The following is a 7,589-nucleotide window of genomic DNA, read 5'->3' on the forward strand; positions in this document are numbered from 1 at the left end:
AGAAGCCACAGCTCCAAACAGCCACGAAAAAGCCAGACTACGGTTTGCAACTGCACATGGGGCCAAAGATCGTACTTTTTGGAGAAATGTCCTCTGGTCTGATGAAACAAATATAGAACTGTTTGGCTATAATGAAAAATGGGGAGGCTTGCAAGCTGAAGAACACCATCCCAACCGTGAAGAACGGGGGTGGCAGCATCACGTTTTGGGGGTGCTTTGCTGCAGGAGGGACTGGTGCACTTCACAAAATAGATGGCTTCATGGGGATGGAAAATGATGCGGCTATATTGAAGCAACATCTCCCGACATCAGTCAGGAGGTAAAGCTTGGTCACAAATGGGTCTTCCAAATTGACAATGACCCAAAGCATACTTCCAAAGTTGTGGCAAAATGGTTTACGGACAACAAAGTCAAGGTATTGGAGTGGCCTTCACAAAGCCCTGACTTCACTCCTATAGAAAATTTGTGGGCAGAACTGAAAAAGTGTGTGTGCGCCTACAAAAAAAAAAGTGTGTGAGGCCTACAAACCTGACTCAGTTACACCAGCTCTGCCATGAGGAACGGGCCAAAATTCACCCAACTTATTGTGGGAAGCTTGTGGATGGCTACCTGAAACGTTTGACCCAAGTGAAACAATTGAAAGGCAATGCTACCAAATACTAATTGAGTGTATGTTAACTTCTGACCCACTGGAAATGTGATGAATGAAATTAAAGCTGAAATAAATCATTCTCTCTCCTATTATTCTGACATTTCACATTCATAAAATAAAGTGGTGATCCTAACTGAACTAAGACAGAGAATTTTTACTAGGATTAAATGTCAGGAATTGAAACTGAGTTTAAATGTATTTGACTAAGGTGTATGTAAACATCAGACTTCAACTGCACGTATGGTCACTGTGGGGATGTTGATGCACTTATTAATGAATCGACTGACTGGTGTGATAAACTCCGCAATGCCATCAGATTTTTTAGTTGATGCTAGCGAGACAGTCCTGTAGCTTAGCATCCGCTTCATTGGGCCACTTCCGTATTAAGCGTGTCACTGGTACTTCTTGTTCGAGTTTTTGCTTGTATGCAGGAATCAGGAGGATAGAGTTATGGTCAGATTTGCCAAATGGAGGGTGAGGGAGAGATTTGTATGCCTCTCTGTGCGTGGAGTAAAGGTGATCTAGAGTTTTTTTGCCTCTGTTTGCACAGGTAAGATGCTGGTAGAAATGAGGTAAAATGGATTTCAGTTTTCCTGCATTAAAATCACCGGCCACAAGGAGCGCCACCTCAGGCTAAGCATTTTTTTGTTTGCTTATGACCCTATACAGCTTGTTGAGTGCGGTCTTAGTGCCAGGGGATGTTTGTGGTGGAAAATAGACGGCTACGAAAAATATAGATTGGTAAATAGTGTGGTCTACAGCTTATCGTGAGCTATTCTAACTCAGGTAAGCAGAACCTCAAAACTTTCTTAATATTAGAGATTGCGCACCAGCTGTTGATAACCTCTTAGAACTACCCCTCCCGGATCCGGGAGAAGTGTCATCAACTGACACTAATTAGCATAACGCAAAGGACAAAAAATATTACTAGAAAATATTCATATTCATGAAATCACAAGTGAAATATAGTGAAACACAGCTTAGGCTTTTGTTAATCACCCTGTAATCTCAGATTTTGAAATTGTACTTTACAGCCAAAGCAAGACAAGCATTTGTGTAAGTTTATCAGTAGCCTAGTATAGCATTATGTCCAGCTAGCAGCAGGCAACTTGGTCACAAAAATCAGAAAAGCAATCAAATTAAATTGTTTACCTTTGATGAGCTTCGGATGTTTTCACTCACGAGACTCCCAGTTAGACAGCAAATGTTCATTTTGTCCCATAAAGATATTTTTTTTATAGCCGAAATACCTCCGTTTGTACTTACACGTTTGTACTTACACGTGGTACTTACACGTTTGGTTGAGAAATCCACCGGAAACTGCGGTCATGACAAGGCCGAATAATATTCCAAATAAGATCCATAATATCGACAGAAACATGGCAAACATTTTTTATAATCAATCCTCAATGTGTTTTTCAAACAGGAGAGGGAGAGGCACAATGGCCGCCTTCATGTATTATGCACAAATCACTCTGAGAGCCAAAAGCTGACCACTGACGTAATGTTGTCATTTCCGCTCATTTTTCAAAATAAAATCCTGAAACTATGTCTTGTGACACTAGACACATTAGGGAAGCCATAGAAAAAGGAATCTAGTTTATATCCCATGCACTTCTCAATAGGGACGCGTAGAAACGCAGAGCTTTCTAAATAAGAGTCCCTTCCTGATTGGATTTTTCTCAGGCTTTCGCCTGCAATATCAGTTCTATTATACTCACAGACAATACTTTTACAGTTTAGGAAACTTTAGAGTGTTTTCTATCCTAAGCTGTCAATTATATGCATATTCTAGCATCTTGTCCTGACAAAATAGCCTGTTTACTTTGGTAACGTTATTTTTCCAAAAATGAAAATAGTGCCCCCTAGTTTCAAAAGGTTTTAAAGGCACAGTCAACTTAGTGTATGTAAACTTCTGACACACTGGAATTGTGATACAGTGAATTATAAGTGAAATAATCTGTCTGTAAACAATTGTTGGAAAAATTACTTGTGTCATGCACAAAGTAGATGTCCTAACCAACTTGCCAAAAGTATAGTTTGTTAACAGGAAATTTGTGGAGTGGTTGAAAAACAAGTTTTAATGACTCCAACCTAAGTGTATGTAAACTTCCAACTTCAACTGTATATGTTTTTGCTGTTTTTCTTTGTTATAGAGCCAAAAATATTGTTTAAGTGGTTTACCCATATTTCTCCATTTTGGATAGGTTATTCTTTGTGTTGTTATTGGTTTAGTGTTTCCAATTTTCCAAGAAGTGGTTAAGAAAGAGACACACACCTCCCCCCTTGAGTTTACCTGATGCTACAGTTCTGTCCTGCCGGTGCATAGAAAAAACAGCTAGATTTATATTTTCCTTGTTCAGCCGCGACTCATTTTCACTATCTCAACCCTCCGTGAGGCGCATCATGTACTGTCTTTATGGTCTAGTTCACATATGTCAGAGTCAAGGCCCGCGGGCCACATCCGGCCCGCAAGAAGGTTTTTTACGGCCCCTGGGATGATCTTGATTTATTATTAGAACCGGCCCGCAGCAAGCCGGCAGCCCGCAGATCTTTTACACGCACCAATACTACATTTCCCACAATGCAAAGGTGACGCACCGAGCAGTAGGCTGCTTCATTTCAATATTTATTGGCACAGCAGTCGTCAGCATCACAGTAAAATTAACTTTCAGATACCCATCAAAAATGGCAAAACGGAAGGTGGATACTGAGAACCGGGGGTTTCAAACAAGGTGGGAGTCGGAGTATATGTTCACGAAGGTAGCTGGAAAACCTGTGTGTCTTCTGTGTGGAGAAAGTGTGGCGGTACTGAAAGAGTATAATCTGAGACGACATTATGAAACGAAACACGCGGACAAAAACAAGAATATGGACATGGAACAAAGGCTACAAAAGGCAGAGGAATTAAAACGAGGCCTCAAATCTCGACAGGCTCTGTTCAAAAAAGCCAAATCACAAGGCCAGGCTGCTGTCAAGGCCAGTTTTATTTTGGCAGAAGAGATCGCTAAATCAGCCCGGCCATTTACGGAGGGGGATTTCATCAAAAACTGCATGATTAAAGTTTGTGACGAAGTTTGCCCAGAAAAAAGGCAACTCTTTTTAAATGTGAGTCTGAGCAGAAACACCATTGCCGAGAGAGTAGACCAGTTGTCCATCAATCTAAAAGAGCAGCTTGTGAAAAAGGGAAAAGATTTTATTGCATATTCCTTGGCTGTGGATGAGAGCACCGACATTTCTGACATTGCCCAGTTGTCAATTTTCATCCGCGGAGTGGACTCCAGCCTAAGCGTGACAGAGGAGTTTTTGGCTTTACGTCCTATGCATGGCACAACTACGGGGCATGATTTGTATGAAGAGGTGTCAAGATGTGTAAATGAGATGGAGCTGCCTTGGGAAAAACTCGTGGGTTTGACAACCGACGGAGCACCTGCGATGTGTGGACACAGGAGCGGACTGGTGGCGAAGATACGGGAAAAGATGCAAGAGGAAAACGCGACAGGTGAGCTGACAGCTTATCATTGTATCATACACCAGGAAGCGTTGTGCGGTAAAGCCTTGAAAATGGAGCATGTAATGAGCATCATCACGCGCACAGTTAACTTTATCAGAGCCAAAGGTTTGAATCACCGCCAGTTCAAGGCATTTCTGACGGAGTTAGAAACGGAGCATGGTGATTTGCCTTATCACACAGAGGTGCGATGGCTAAGCCAGGGAAAGGTGCTTCAAAGATGTTTCGAGCTTCGTGAGGAGATTTGTCTATTCTTGGACAGCAAAGGGAAAGACACAACACAACTCCGAGACGAAATGTTTCTGTGTGAAATGGCTTTTCTGTGTGACATTACGAGTCATCTGAATGCAATAAACTTGCAGCTGCAGGGTCGGGATCGTGTCATCTCTGATATGTACAGTACAGTGAAGGCATTTAAAACCAAACTGACTCTGTGGGAGACGCAGATGCGGAAAGAAAATTTGAGCCACTTTCCCAGCTGCCAGACCATGAAAGAGAAGCTCTCTACCAGTGCGTTCCCGAGCACACAGTTGGCTGATAAAATAGGTATGCTTACCACTGACTTTCGACGCCGATTTGCTGACTTTGAAGCACAAAAAAGCAGGTTGGAACTGCTCGGTAACCCATTTGCTGTTGACGTGGAAAGCTCACCACCAAACCTCCAAATGGAGTTGATTGACCTCCAATGCAATGATGCACTGAGGGAAAAATATGCGGCAGTGGGTGCTGCGGAGTTTGCCCGTTTCCTCCCCGGCACAATGCCCCAGCTGCGCATCCAGGCTGCTCAAACGTTGTCTATGTTTGGCAGCACATACCTGTGTGAACAACTGTTTTCTTTGATGAACCTGAACAAAACATCACACAGAAGTCGACTTACTGCTGAACACCTCCACTCAATTCTGAGGATTTCTTCAGCTCAGAGCCTTACCCCGAACATTGATGAACTTGTGGAAAAGATGGGACACCACCAAGTATCACCCTCAACCTCAAACAAGTGAACATTACTGTGCAATCACATATTTAGAGTTTTTACTCAGTTCAAGTTTAAAAGTTAAAATTTAATATTTGTTTTCACTGCATGTTACTTCTCCTTAAACAAAGTGTTGTTTTTGATTAATAGATTTTTGCACTTTATTTTTTTGTATTTCAATCCAATTATATTTTAAAAATATTTCAGTTGAGTGGATGATAGAAAATTGCTATTATTGTTTTTTCTTTGAAGTAAATTTAGCTCACTTTTGCTAAAATAGAAAATATAGTCTACTGATGGTGCCTTGAATACCGGTTTCTTTCATTTAATGTTCATGTTATGGGGATATTTATATAAAGGAAATTTGTCTTTTGTGTCTGTTGAAAATTAAAGATTACTGACAGAGCCATAAGAAAATATTGCTTTATTTATCTGATCATATTGTAATATATTTGTTAGGTTTTCAGTAGGTTCAATTAGGTTCACTAGACTATATGCGTCATTTAAAAATTTTTCAATGAACATTCGAACAGTCCGGCCCTCGTCTTGTAGCTGATTTTTTTATTTGGCCCTCCGTCCATTTGACTTTGACACCCCTGGTCTAGTTGGATGAGATAGAAACTAGTCCAGCCCAGCCCCATGGCATGGTTCCTGCTCCTCTCCTTGACAGACTCCTTGTTTTGAGGTTGACAGCCGGCCTCTTTTTCACCTCTCATCTGGCAACTCCACCTGACACCTCCTCTCTATCTCTGGCTATGAACCTTGATGCTGTAAAGGGCCTGCAGCATGGGGTGAGGTGCTACTACTAAGGGAAACAAGGAATCCATTAATTCACCACTCTTCACTTCCACACCAATAACCGCTGTTCTTGTTTGCTTCCCAAACAGCACTCTAATCCTTATGTAGTGCACTACTTTTGACCAGGGCCAATAGGGCGCTAGTCAAAAGTAGTCCACTATATAGGGAATAGGGTGTCATTTGGGACACAGTCCACTTGATGATGTCATTAACAGAGGAGTTAGAGTTATTGAAAGCAAAGCAAGGGGAAAGCTAGCTTATCAACATGCTACTTTAATATGTTGCTTCCCCGTTCTTTCTGGATTAAAATCAATACCTGTGAAGTATTTAAAAAATACGTTGTAGTTAGTCTCACGACAGTAAGCCTACAGTACAACGAGGGAGAGGAATGTAGAGAGAAGTATGTAGCGATTGTTCAACAGACACAGTTTCTTTTTTACAGATGGAAAGATGTGGAGGAGGCAGGAACTGTCAACTGCCCAATACCACCAGAGGAACTGGAAGGTGAGTTTACCATTATAACAACAACAACAAAAACAAACAAACAACAACACAACACCTTAAAATCTCAACATGAATTAACGTGTCTAAAACCTCCTCAATTAAATAATGAAAAGAGGGGCAGAGGGTTTGCTTGCTTGCTGGCAGCCGGTTTAGAGTATGGCTGTAAAGGTATATGTTTCAGCCTTGTCAGTTTCCACTACACTGATCTGGGCCTTTGGCTGGCCTAGCAGACATACGCTGCTGCCTCCAGTGAAACTCATTTTATAAGTGCCTCTGAAACATTACCTCCGCTTGGCCCTGGAGGGGTGTCGGCTGTCAATTAAGTAATTAAAAAGGCAATGTGTTGGCCGCAGCCGGCCCACAGGCCTGTCAGTGGGTTATCCAGCAGACCTGGATTCAAATACTATTTTAAATATTTTTCAGCTGTTGGTTTAGCCTTCCTAGAGTGCCAGGTAGGCAGGGTTTTCACTTTTGGGACATTACAATATGTACCATTGCAACAGGTATGTTCAATAAAGCACAGCTAAATTATTTAAAATTATTTCAAATAGTATTTGATCCCAAGTCTGTTCCAGGGGGCCCTGGGCCTGGTTAGAGAGGCCTGACCAGGGAGGGAGTGTCTCTATGTCAGACTAGGGTGCTGGGGGCTTGGGGCTGATGGTGATGGGACAGTAAGGATAGGGTTCTGGATCACCTTACCTACAACAGCTTGGAGTCCCACAACCTCACAGGGATTATGTAACATACAATAACCAAATCAAATGCAAATCGACCACAGGCAGGGCAGGCCTACAGAGATGTACTCTCTAACCAACTCAATTCAATTCAATAAACTGTATTCATCCCCGAAGGGACAAATATTGATGGGCATACAATGAGTCAAGTAAACAACAATATGATAACAGGAGAGATGTGTTCCGTAACCAACCAAGCAACATTGTTGTGGTTGTTGCCTGCTGTCATAGAGATAACATTACATTTACATTTGCGTAATTTAGCAGACACTCTTATCCAGAGCGACTTACAGTTAGTGCATTCACCTTAAGATAGCTAGGTGAGACAGCCACATATCACAGTTGCAGTAAGCACATTTTTCCCCAATAAAGAAGTTATCAGCAGTCATTGCTAGTAGGAAAAGAGAAGTGCAGTTATTT

Source organism: Oncorhynchus clarkii, chromosome 4 (genome assembly GCF_045791955.1).
Source record: "Oncorhynchus clarkii lewisi isolate Uvic-CL-2024 chromosome 4, UVic_Ocla_1.0, whole genome shotgun sequence".
In the NCBI taxonomy this organism is placed as follows: Eukaryota; Metazoa; Chordata; class Actinopteri; order Salmoniformes; family Salmonidae; genus Oncorhynchus; species Oncorhynchus clarkii.